At 35.4% G+C, this 10,263-nt stretch overlaps 1 long non-coding RNA gene across 1 annotated transcript; it reads right to left on the reverse strand.

Moving 5' to 3' along the window:
• Positions 1-5,601: 5,601 nt before the first annotated feature.
• LOC116761761 lies at positions 5,602-9,816 on the reverse strand. Its single transcript, XR_004352100.1, has 2 exons — positions 9,731-9,816; positions 5,602-5,692 (listed from the first exon to the last, which is right to left on the reverse strand). It is a non-coding gene; the product is annotated as an uncharacterized LOC116761761 (long non-coding RNA).
• Between the last annotated feature and the right edge of the window lie 447 nt (positions 9,817-10,263).

Below are 10,263 nucleotides of genomic sequence, written 5' to 3' on the forward strand. Positions count from 1 at the left end.
GAGCCATGGCCGCTGGGCCTGCGCGTCCGGAGCCTGTGCTCCGCAATGGGAGAGGCCACAGCAGTGAGAGGCCCGCATACCGCAAAAAAAAAAAAAAAAAAAAAAAAAAGAAAAAGTATAATACATAGCCTGGGTGATAACGGAACCCTTTTGCTCTGGCCTATATACAAAAATAAGGCTCAATTTTTACCTTAATGTCCTGCTTTGGAACATTATACTTATTTGTGACAGCCCTTATCTGTCATCACTATTTTCTTTTGTGTCACATTATTATTTAATTGGTGGATTGGAGAAATATGCCTTAAGGAAAATCTCTGCACAGGTACTTTATTCCTTTTGATTCCAACCTGTTAAGGTAGATACTGTCATAGAATATTTCTAAAAGATCGGAGCCTTCATAAAATATCTAGGAATAAACCTACCTAAGGAGACAAAAGACCCGTATGCAGAAAATTATAAGACACTGATGAAAGAAATTAAAGATGATACAAATAGATGGAGAGATATACCATGTTCTTGGATTGGAAGATTCAACATTGTGAAAATGACTCTACTACCCAAAGCAATCTATAGATTCAATGCAATTCCTATCAAACTACCACTGGCATTTTTCACATAACTAGAACAAAAAATTTCACAATTTGTATGGAAACACAAAAGACCCCGAATAGCCGAAGCAATCTTGAGAACAAAAGACGGAGCTGGAGGAATCAGGCTCCCTGACTTCAGACTATACTATAAAGCTAAAGTAATCAAGACAGTATGGTACTGGCACAAAAACAGAAAGATAGATCAATGGAACAGGATAGAAAGCCCAGAGATAAACCCACGCACATATGGTCACCTTATCTTTGATAAAGGAGGCAGGAATGTACAGTGGAGAAAGGACAGCCTCTTCAATAAGTGGTGCTGGGAAAACTGGACAGCTACTTGTAAAAGTATGAGATTAGATCACTCCCTAACACCATACACAAAAATAAGCTCAAAATGGATTAAAGACCTAAATGTAAGGCCAGAAACTATTAAACTCTTAGAGGAAAACATAGGCAGAACACTCTATGACATAAATCACAGCAACATCCTTTTTGACCCACCTCCTAGAGAAATGGAAATAAAAACAAAAATAAACAAATGGGACCTAATGAAACTTCAAAGCTTTTGCACAGCAAAGGAAACCATAAACAAGACCAAAAGACAACCCTCAGAATGGGAGAAAATATTTGCAAATGAAGCAACTGACAAAGGATTAATCTCCAAAATTTACAAGCAGCTCATGCAGCTCAATAACAAAAAAACAAACAACCCAATCCAAAAATGGGCAGAAGACCTAGACATTTCTCCAAAGAAGATATACAGACTGCCAACAAACACATGAAAGAATGCTCAACATCATTAATCATTAGAGAAATGCAAATCAAAACTACAATGAGATATCATCTCACAGCAGTCAGAATGGCCATCATCAAAAAATCTAGAAACAATAAATGCTGGAGAGGGTGTGGAGAAAAGGGAACACTCTTGCACTGCTGGTGGGAATGTGAATTGGTTCAGCCACTATGGAGAACAGTATGGAGGTTCCTTAAAAAACTACAAATAGAACTACCATATGACCCAGCAATCCCACTACTGGGCATATACCCTGAGAAAACCAAACTTCAAAAAGAGTCATGTACCAAAATGTTCATTGCAGCTCTATTTACAATAGCCCAGAGATGGAAACAGCCTAAGTGCCCATCATTGGATGAATGGATAAAGAAGATGTGGCACATATATACAATGGAATATTATTCAGCCATAAAAAGAAACGAAATTGAGCTATTTGTAATGAGGTGGATAGACCTAGAGTCTGTCATACAGAGTGAAGTAAGTCAGAAAGAGAAAGACAAATACCGTATGCTAACACATATATATGGAATTTAAGAAAAAAAAAAGTCGTGAAGAACCTAGGGATAAGACAGGAATAAAGACACAGACCTACTGGAGAATGGACTTGAGGATATGGGGAGGGGGAAGGGTGAGCTGTGACAAAGCGAGAGAGAGGCATGGACATATATACACTAACAAACGTAAGGTAGATAGCTAGTGGGAAGCAGCCGCATAGCCCAGGGATATCAGCTCGGTGCTTTGTGACCGCCTGCAGGGATGGGATAGGGAGGGTGGGAGGGGGGCAGATGCAAGAGGGAAGAGATATGGGAACATATGTATATGTATAACTGATTCACTTTGTTATAAAGCAGAAACTGACATACCATTGTAAAGCAATTATACCCCAATAAAGATTTAAAAAAAAAAAAAATCGGAGCCTTCAAATTGTTCTCACTGTCCTGAGCCACCAATATGCTAGAAAGATTAGATTTTGTTATGCATTTATCATGAAAATTTATCATGATCTTTTTTTCTTATATCATTTCTGTTTTTAAAATTCTTTTGTTTTTGTTTTTTTTCTAACTAACCCTACCTTCTTTCTAAATGGGTATAATGGATAGCACACAAAGCAATGATAAATGCCAATGTACATATCAGTTATTCAAGTGTTTTTGGTTTTCTCAATGACTATACCATATTTCCATGAACAATGGATCCAATCAGTAAGTAAATAGATTAAAAAGTAATGATTTAGAAAATAATGTGTAGTAGTTGGTTATCTGTCTGGTCACAGTTGATATTTTAAGAAAGATCTACATAAAACATCCCTAAGTCTGCAGAGTCACAGCTATTACTGATGACAGATTTTCCAGATACTCCCACATGTTTCTACCATGTGGCCTGAAACATAAAAGATACTCAATAAATGTCTTTCGAATGAAAGAAGAAATTGCAATGTTTTTGAAAACACTGTTCTATAATAACAAAATAATAAATTCTTCAAATAGTTAAATGACGTAAAAATCCTTCACCTCCATAGTATGTTATCAAGTATTCCCTGTATAACAGTTACGTCTCTTCTCCCATGTCTGAAGTATGATTTCTGGTGATATTTTAGAGAGAAGAGATTAAAAAGCACAGTGGCTCAATTCTTGGCAGTTCCTAGCTTGACTGTTTAGTTAATTCTCCCCTTCTGATATATTTTCTAGTGAATTTATTTGGAGGCAGTATAATCAAACTTAGGAAATTGTTTTATTCTTTTGTTCCAAGTTTGGATTTTGAAACTTTAATGTGTAGCTCCTGAAGAAGCTGACAAGATAGCTTGGATCTTGTGGAATTATTTGAGGGCAACTTCAATTTTAGGCATATTACAATGGCTGTACCTGGAGTGAATTGATTTTAAGAGAAAGGAATAGCTATATACATAATTAAAAAGAGAGATTTTTTAAAATAAAGAAAGAAAAGGAAACAAGCAAATGACTAGGAGTCCTCCATCTTATATTTGGAAAGAACTAAATTATAGGAATTTTCTGAGCATAATTCTTTTGTTATGTTTCATTGTGATGAAAGAGGCAAATTCATTTTAAGGAGAAAATTTAAAGAAAAAGGCAAAATGGTTTTGATATGTTTTTCTTTGTTAGTTAATAACTTGGACTTTTCTTTAAACTAGGAAAGAAAAGGATTGGAAGGAAGAAAAGCTGACAAATCATCTTGAACAATTAAGAAAATGGGACTAAAGGTAAACTCTAGGGAAAAGTTTTAAAACAAAAAAAACCAAAACGAGCGTATGAGCAAACCAAGGCACTCTTTGAATCAGTATTTGAGGTACAGAGAGAGGAAGTAAGAGGTACACATTAGAAGGAAAAATGTTAAATTCATTAACATTTATAACAAATAGCATGTGTGTAAAAAATGTATTTAAATTTTCCAATGATACTCACAGGACTCAAATTTTTATTTGAAAAGATGTTAAAACATTGAGACACTTTGCATATCATAAACTCTAATTCTCAAGGTCAGAGAAAGTTTATGCTTTACCAGGAAGTCAGTAAACCATCCACTGCCCTCCTACTCATAATGTAAGATGGAAGTTCTTAGAGGTGACAAAGAAAACTAAACCCATGGAGAGTTAGCTTTGTCACATTGCCTTGGACCACACTAAAACAGTGCTAGATTTGTGTCTTGACTTGGAAATTAAACAAGTAATTTATTTCTGTGTTTTACTTTCAGCAAATATTTGTAGATACCCTATTATAAGGAAAATACCTTTGCTAAACATTATAAGGGTGAAAAAGAGAATATGACATAATTCCTATAGGGAAGGTATGTATCTGGTGATTGTTCAAGACACAAATACAACAATGAAAGTAGGCTACAACAAGTGCCACAAAATTAGTACATGCTGTGGTAGTAACTTTAGAGTTTGATGATGAACTTGGATTTGACTTTAATCAAGGGTGATACTTGTATGGGTAGAACATGGTACATAGTTCAAGTGGGCAGTAATGAACCAAGCATGGAGGACAAACTGAAAATTCTGCTGAGAATAGTGTTTAATTGAGTTTAGCTAGACTCTAGATTTTGTTTAGGAACTTAATGGAGACAATGATGAAATTACAGTATGGGATAAATTGGCAGAAGAGTTTTAATTCCAACCAAAATTTTTTCGAACTAATTCCATTGACAATGGAAGAACATTCAGTGATATTCAAACTGTAAAGTACCCCAGTGTGGTATTCTATGAAGATTTGGGAAGAAAGAGAAGAAAGTCGTTAGATTGTACTAGGTGCTATTGACATAATTGATCCCTTTGGTAACAGATTTGAAATCTCAGTTCCTATTGCAAACTCGCCATCAATAAGAGTTTTAAGTAAATCTTGCAAATATAATTTTTTGCTTGAAGTTGACTTAGGATATGTTATTCTAACTTCTCTGACAGAATTGAGTTGATAGATCCCCAAATCCTGGCTTAAAAATCAGACTAGGTGACCACTGTCATTCCCACACTGATCCAGGTAGAACTTGGCATTAAACCCTCTAGGGAATGTCTGGGTACCAGCTCTGCCATCTGACCACTAGTGGGCAGACACAGCCCTTGGTTCTGAGGAAAACTTGGTATCTCAAAGGGGAATCAGGGTCAACTATGTCAGGGGCAGTTCCTTTCACTGCTTAATCCAAGTTGGCTGACTTAACGATATAAACTGTAGACTTAATGCTTCTGTCCCCTGAGCACTGAGCCACCACCTTCACTCTAACAGTAATACCACCTGGTAATTAACTGTGAAATATTGAATGGCCAGTGTCTGACCCGAGTGTTTGTGCCAAGCAAAAGTTTCACTTGAGTTTTTTTTTTTTTCTTTCTTTCTTTCTCTCTTTCACTGCCAGTTTGTATGTGTATTTTTAAGTATTAACTCTCATGGAAGCACATGCCTATTTAAAATTCCCAGACGATGAGTCAGACCTGTTCAGTGAGGTTCCTGGAGAGTCACATGATGAGGTTTGATGAAATTTCACCTTATGAAAGGTTGAAGAAAAAAACTTAGAAGAGCTCTTTTGGATTCATATATATATATATATATATATATATATATATATATATATACACACACACATATATATATATATATATATATATATACACATACATACACACATATAAACTTGATTATATGTACATGTATATATTATACATACAGTTTTGCATATATATACGTGAGAGAGACAGAAAGACACATACCTGTGGAAATTTTAAAGTTCCTTTGCTTTTCTTCCTTTCTTTTTTCCTCTGTAGATGTTAAAAAATCTGGTGATCCAATAGCTCATGCTTCTGTGTAACAAGGAGAAAGTGAAAGCCCTATAGCCATGCAAGGTACACATGGATTTTAGCTAAGTATTTATATCTACCCCCTGGATTAACAGTAGTGAGCCTGGAAATCTTGATTCCAATGTGATAAAGACATAACACTGCTGAGACTTATGATATATAAGTTGTTTCACTCCATTATTCTGATAATATACTTTAGGCTTATCTGGATCTCTAAAAATCTCTATTATAATCCATACTTTTCTTCAAATCAGTTTGATGCTTCATAATATAACTAACATATCTTGTTAACTTGAACAATAAAGTAGATGGCCTCTTGTTAATAAATCTAAATCATAGGTATTTTTGAAGCTTTTCAAATTAATTTTCCTATATAATTTCTCAAAATGTAAACTAATTCTAGGAGTGTTTTTGGAATGTAAAGCCTTATTTGCTATAGGTAGGATTAAGACACTTCTTATGAAAATATGTTAATTATAGAATAAGAAGTATTCTAGAAAAGCTCCTGCTTCAAGATGTGTGTGGACAGAGGGCAAGGAGGCAGAGTTCCTTAGAAAGAAAAGGTTCTGTTCAAAATATTGAGGGTGAATACAACATTTTAAAGAGTGTCTTGGTATTTTAAGACATCACAAAGGAAGTAACACTAACTAATTAGACAGCATTGATTCATTCATTTCATGAACATTTATTGAGAACCTACTGTGTGCCAGACAGTGCTACAGTCTAGAGATTCAAAGAAAAGTATATTACAGTTTCACCCACAAGTACTCCCAGTTTGAGGGCTGAGAGTTGCATAAGCAAATAGTTATAGTTCAGGAATGTGGAAAGTACTATGAAAACACAGGTGCAGAAATGACTAACTTTGTCTAACAGAATTTGATAAAACTTCACCAAGGAGGTGATACTTGATCCAGATCTTCACAGATAAGGAGGAAATGACTTGCTGAAAAATTAGTAAAGCAGAGATTAAATTAAAAAAAAAACATTATACGAGGTGGAAAGGGGGAGTTGAAAGAGAAAGGCTTATCAAAGGCATAATTTAATACTAGCCAGAACAGGCCTGTACTGGGGAGCCTTGACTATGCCACTCATTTGCACCTTTATTCTGGGCCAATCCAGAGGCTAACCATGTTCCAGAGGAGAGTCTGCAAGCAGGAAGAAGAAAGCCAGTAGTAATCTAGGCTCCCACTCATTCTTATTCATTCTCTGTCTTTGTCACCTTGTCTCCTTCCCTGACTCTTTCTCGCTCTCTCCTGCTCAGATTCTCTCATCTGTAGGCCTGAATCATTCTCCCTTGAAGCCTGGCACCACTTTCTATTAGATACTACAGTTTACACACCACCATGTCTAGTTATAGCCCAGACTTAATGCTATTGCTGTATCTAAATCCCAGAATCCCCAGAGGGAGAATCTTATCTGCCTAACTGATCCAATGCACTGTGGTCAGGAGTAGAGTCACAAGGTACATACATGAGTCCTGGAAACAAACCTCTTTTGAATGGGGAGGACATTCCCAGAGTGGGCAGGTTATGGATTGACCATCAGCCCAAAAGTTATCAACTACATTATGATAACGCTACTTCAGATGTTCCAAAGGGATTTTGGAGTATAGTAACTCACTGTTATCTTTCTCTCAATGCCAATCTGCATTTGTTGAGGTTGTCTTCTATGACCTTTACTCCTTTCTATAACTATTTCTAGAGTGCTTGCAGAAAAAAAAAAAAAAAATGATGCTGGCATGTCTAGGAAGGTGTATTTCTACGTGAACAGAAGAATGGTGGGCTGGGTCATGAAACTTGAGTTCGTCCTTCCTCCCTCATGGTCACTACCTTCAACTAAGTAAAGGCCAATTATACTAGGGGTTAAGTGTGATGCAAAAGTTATACAGAACTGGAAATCATTCTTTTGGAAGCCAATTATTTCCTGTGGTCTGAACCTAAGAACTAAGTTTCAAAAAATTCTGAGATTTGTATATAAGCAGCGGTTGTGAGTAACTGGAATTTCTCCCAACATATTTCTACCATGGAAAGATGATGCAGCTGGTGGTAGAAGTGAGTCCTTAAGCTTTGTTTTATTTCTTTGTTATTTTTGTTCTCAAATTATTCAATTTCCTCGTATCAAAGCTGGCTAGCAGATCATAGGAAAATGGACTTTTCACTCTGACTTGAGTTCCTTTGTGGAAATTATTAGTAAATAATTTTGGTCCAACATTTCCATAGACATGTTGTATCCAGACTTAATAAACAATTCTGAATCACATCTAAATTAGTCTAAACTTGTAGTAACAAAGGTAACTCTAGCTGTTCTAATAAATAAACTCGCAAGTATCAGTGGTTTATTGCTCGCTCACTTAAAGCCCTAAATGAGTGTCCCTGATTGCTAAATGGCTCTTCTCCATGTTTCAGAGAGCTGATCCCATGGCACCTTGTGGTTCCACCATGTTCCGCAAATAGTTTCCAAGGTCACCAAGAAAGAGGAAAGAATGTAGAGCATTGCATGTGGTAAGCTTGTATGGGCCAAGCCTAGAAATGGTGGACATCATTTCTACCCATCCATATTCAATAGGCCAGTAGTCAGTCATATGGCTGTGCACTAGTGCCAGCATAGCTGCATCCTGCTCTAGAATAAGACATAAATGGAGTGAAAATGATCCAGTTTCCTCACAAAGATCTTAGAGTGCTTACCTTGTAATGTAATAATACAAGTGTGTAAGTAATAATAAAAATGTATAAGTTTATTTAATATAAACTGCATGAAAATCACTCAGCCAAATTTGTTAAATTCAGTATATAGATAAATTACTATGACAAAGTGCTCCTCATGCTATGTTGCTGTTTATAATCCTGATAAGCATTAAGTAGCTTTAAAAAAAATGCATGCAACACTTTGACATTGAATTGAGACTTGGGTTCTGTACTTTTGGGTTGTGTGTAGATACCCAAAAGGAGACATAGAAATGTTCTAAGTATGAGGAAACACACTACTCTTTTCCCATAAAGGTCATTGTTTTAAACAAAACTATTTTATTCATTTTTCCTTGTATAAAGGGAATACCACTAGAAATTGTCAATAATGTACTTCATTATTCTTAAAGTGATAAAATCATTATTCTTAAAGCATAATATTTAGTTACCACTGTGCAGATTATTACATTCTGCTCAAATTGATGGTAATACATATTTTCTCATACTGCTTTGTATCATTTCAGGATAAATTTAATATTGTTCCAGAAATTTCTCTATTCTTTAGTTCTGGTAATTAAACTTATATTTCTTTAGATTTTCAGGTTCTATTTTTTTTCTACTGGTTTCTTATACTTGTGGGAAATTATGGTGAAGAATTAATTTTGTGGTTGGAGAAAGAGGGAGTGTAAAACTATGGGTTTCTCTTACTTTTTGCTTTTAATCAGTTCCAGTCCCTGGATTTTTATCTATACCTCTCATTACAGTCTCTGGAGGAAGTATTTATGGTTTGAATCCTAGAAAAAGTTGTCAGATGAAATCTGGGAACACCAAGGAATAATACAATACTACAGAGTTAATATGATTGATGATATCATAGCTCATTTTGAACAGATGTCAAAAGAAGGAAAATCAAGCTGCCATTCTACATACTGAGCCCTTGTTCACTTAACAGAAGACCTTTATAAGTAAATCATAATTAACGGTAAGTATTCAGTGGGTTAGGTGATGGGCATTCAGATTGCTTTTGAAATTTCAAAAAGTCATCATAAAAATCAGAATTTCTAGAAAAGATGCTTATATATTTTTTTGTATTTTTGTGCTATATTTGACCACAATGTTTAATTTGGCATTGGTGAATGGATTCTAGTTAGGAAAAGTTTCCTTTTAGAAATAGAACCACATCTGTGGCACTCTAAAAATGTCATATGCATCCAGTCTTAAAGGTAGCTTTTTAATAATTGCCAAATGAAGTCCCACTTTCCAATTGTGTGCTGACTGGGAGAGACAGTGTAGGTGGTACTTTTAAACAAGGTATGCATGTAAAAATAATTTGGGGAGAGTAACAGAAAACACTTACATCTGAATTTAGTTACAGAAGATCTGTAGTCTCTTTGCTGAATCAACCTTGTATTGAACCAGATTATTTTCTTTAAGTATATTGTAGTATGCATTGACCATCTCTGGAAAAAAAAAAAAAGGATAAATCTGTTTGACTTACCTTGTAATTTTCAGATTTATCTTAAACTTTGACTTATCTTAAACTTCTAGAATTACCTATGAGACATGTTCACCAGCAACCATAACATCCCTCTCCTGAGTAGGCCCTCACACCACTTTTGGGGACATGAACAAGTGCGGTATATAGCGCAACTCCTACTCAAAAGTGATTCTAGAAAAGTAAGAAGTCCCACATAAGGGAAAGTACTGGTTCTTTCTTAAAGCATCTGAGGAATTTCTTACTTTTGAAATTTCATGTCCTCGCATGCTTGCTGCTTATTAATGAACTGTCAGGCCTATGCAGGTTGGGGATGTTATGTCCAGCAGCATGAGTATATACCTCCTATTTCAATTTAAAATGAAAAACTCAGATCTGTTTGTTTCTATTAAACA

The sequence above is a fragment of the Phocoena sinus genome, chromosome 11 (assembly GCF_008692025.1).
Source record: "Phocoena sinus isolate mPhoSin1 chromosome 11, mPhoSin1.pri, whole genome shotgun sequence".
Taxonomy (NCBI): domain Eukaryota; kingdom Metazoa; phylum Chordata; class Mammalia; order Artiodactyla; family Phocoenidae; genus Phocoena; species Phocoena sinus.